Source organism: Phoenix dactylifera, chromosome 10 (genome assembly GCF_051530095.1).
Source record: "Phoenix dactylifera cultivar Ajwa chromosome 10, Ajwa_hap1_PhDact_Kaust_v1.1, whole genome shotgun sequence".
NCBI classification, from domain to species: domain Eukaryota; kingdom Viridiplantae; phylum Streptophyta; class Magnoliopsida; order Arecales; family Arecaceae; genus Phoenix; species Phoenix dactylifera.
Window position 1 is genome coordinate 20620328 of NC_143199.1, and position 3300 is coordinate 20623627.

Sequence of the window (3300 nt, forward strand, 5' to 3'; positions counted from 1 at the left end):
CGGCTGTCCTCTTTCCAATTTTGTATCAGGCTGGGAATAAAAGCGTACGGCTAGATGGGACGGAAGAGTGGGCCCGGAACGGGCAACTGGCCGTCCCCGGCCACTCCGGTATCGACACGTTTCTCGGCTTTTCCGATCCCACCACGTGAGCGGCGCGGATTCCCTCACTCGCTCTCGGTTCCCTCTTTTTTGATCTTCCGAAAAAGAGACACCTGCTTTTGTCTAATGACTATTCTGTCCTCCCCGTTTTCAGCACGAATAACTGCGTCAGAAGGTCCGGGTTCGAGGCCCCAGCATTAATTGGCCTCCCACGCTGCATTAAGGGGGCAATATGGTCCAATTAAGGAAAAGTTGGATACGGTATAGAGTTAAATAGGGCCGTCTATAGCCGGTAGCAGCGGCCTCTCACATGGGTTCGTGGGGGAACACCGGTACACCATTATTTGCCAAAAGATCCCCATTCCCCCATGCGCGATGGTACGACGAACACGACGCGTCTGTTCGTGCTCCCCTGGGCCCCGCGTGTACTGCTATCTCTCCTAGCTGGAGATGGACGTTTGACAGCAAAGTCCACCAACGGGAGCCTGCCACGTTCTCCGACGTACTGCCTGTTGTTTGCTTTCGTTCCGGAGGTCTGTACGCTGAAACGATCGCATCACCGTCCATTCAAACTTTGAGTTATATCAGCCGTTGACGGCACTGATGGACCACTCGCCGGTGTGGACCTTCCGCCTCATCTTCGAAAACGACTGCCGGAGATTTATTAGCTGAATTCGACGGCCCACAACGTGCCAGGCGCCAGACTTCCACACGTGGCAACTAGAAAGAAATTTTAGGAGGAAGCGGTAATTAATTCGGGCGAAGAATGCAGGCATAATTAGTTAATTAACTGGCCGTTAATTACGGGCATGGACTCAGGAAAGTACGACACGAGGGGAAATGCCAAGGTAAAAAAAAATCCTATTAAAGTAAGGGAATATAGAGGTCATTACTGGGAATGTGAGGGGCTGGAGGGGGAATCGAATCGCCGCGACGTCAGCATGGACTAAAAAGCCCCTGCGGTCTTACAATTAAAATAAAGTGGGATAAATAATAGCGGGAAAAAAGGTCACGTGAATCGAGAGGCAGGACCCGGTGTGGGCTGCTACGTGTCTCGGGATTTCGGACGATACGACTCGCGGTATGATAAATTGGAATTGGTACGATTGGGCACGTAGGACAAGGGGATGGTTTTCGAGTGGTTGGACGATCCGGATGTTACCGTGTTAGGTGCAAACCACCGGAGCACGTCGATGTCCTGGCGTTTGTTTTTATTAAGCTTTTTTTTAGCGTTTTTTTTAGTGCGTGCTGCGTACTATTCTTGGGAGAAGAGAGATACCCCTGTCGCTTAAAAATCTACTGAAGCTGGGGGATCTGATGTGGGGCTGCGAACAGGAAAGTTGGTACTTGAGCAGATTTGTGGTGCTAAAGCTGGTACGTGGCAGGAGCACCACAAATGTCAGTGTCACTGTAGTTTGCGATGGGGGTGCGCACTTGGCTGCATAAAGCGATGTCACTGCGCAGGGGGGAGTGGTGGACTATTCATTTGTCTAATTTGATGAGGCCAAATAGTTATGGCTTAAGAACTACTGCTGTCCGGAAACTTGGATCGGATAACCGGAGGAAAGCTGCTGCCTGGTCTGAATAATTTTTTTTGGACTATTTTTGCCTTTTTTTTTTTTTTTTTTTAATGGGAGGATAATAGTTCTATATGTGTAATTTTATTTTATTTTTAGTACAACGGCTGCTCATGCTGCTCTAAAATAAGTTCAGCCAACAAAGTCGATGGAAAGGAGATGGTATAAGATGAGGGGCTGGCTACAAAACACATCTAAAGAATCTTTTTCGAGTGGTGAGCAGCGAAGAAGGCGACCCAATTAATTTGCAATCCTGCTCATCTTTCGATACATATGAGCAGCCTGAAATGAGTTTCACTCTCTTGCTATCCTATAGATATCCCTGAGCAGTGGGTGGCCATCACTCCTCCACTCCTCATCCCAAATTTACTTGACCACCCGATCTAAGTCCTCTTCTAGAAAGATATTGTTAGCCCCTAAAATACGTCTCGCGAAGGTGATGTCCTCCCACGCTACCCTGATCTCCGTCCCGATGGCTGTTTATGTCACAGGTGAGACGTGCTCCCATGGGAATTAGTCCAGAGTTGTGATCCCTAAATGCAAAATGCATATCTTCGCTATCTCCATCTGCCGACATACTGTCGTCGAAGTTCACCTTAAAATAGTTAGGGGTGGGGGCTCACAAAAGTGCCGCCACTTGGTAAACATTTTCAAATGACGTGTGTGTGTGTGTGTGTGTGTGTGTGTGTGTGTGTGTGTGTGTGTGTGTGTGTGTGTGTGTGTGTGTGTGTTAGGATTTTTGCATTCGTCCTCTCTTAAGAGGACACAATGATTAGATTCCAAGTCAAGTTGCTAATATAATTCCTCCAAAGCACTTATTAGACTTTTTAGTAAGTAATTCCACATAGCTTCTTGATTAAGGATGTACATAAAGAGGTTGACCAGCTAAATCACGTTCTGAAATATATTTTTCCTAACTTATCAAATAATTGCACATTATGTTAATGTTGTAGGGTAAGCACATACCACTTTAATGGCCATGATATCATTGTATGAAAAGGTAGATGGTCCCCAAGTTGGCAACACAAAGTCTTACAAGCAAAATAAGGCATCTTTTTTTTTCATTTTGTACTGCAAGATTAAAATAGATCTCGTTATCAGTTTGCTTAAAAACATAAACTGATTTGTCCAATTCAAGCATCTATGCCCCATGCTCGATCTTTGTTTTATAAAAATATATCAAATGTTAGTTTAACTATATATCTTAGAACTTCAGTGGTAATCAACTTGATTAAGTAAGTTGGTTGAGCATCACCGGCATTAGCAAAATAAGAATAAGATCCCATATTGGTTTCTAACGTAATATGATGGCGAAATACGGTTTCTATGACCATAACCTCTACTTAGGGGTGGCAAAATATGACCCAACCTACCAACCCGATCCGTGATCGACCCGCCATAAACAGGTTCTGATTTCGCCTAAACAGGTTCGGGTTGTAAACAGGTTGACCCGTTTAACCTGTTTATTAATTGGGTCGGGTACAGATTTTAGTTATTGGATCCGTTTAACCCGTTTAATCTATAAATATTAAATAATTTTTTAATCTGTATCCCTTACAAGTCAGCGAATCACAGCCACAGTGTTTTCGGAAAACAGTTTTCCCCTTTCGGCCTTTCGATTTCC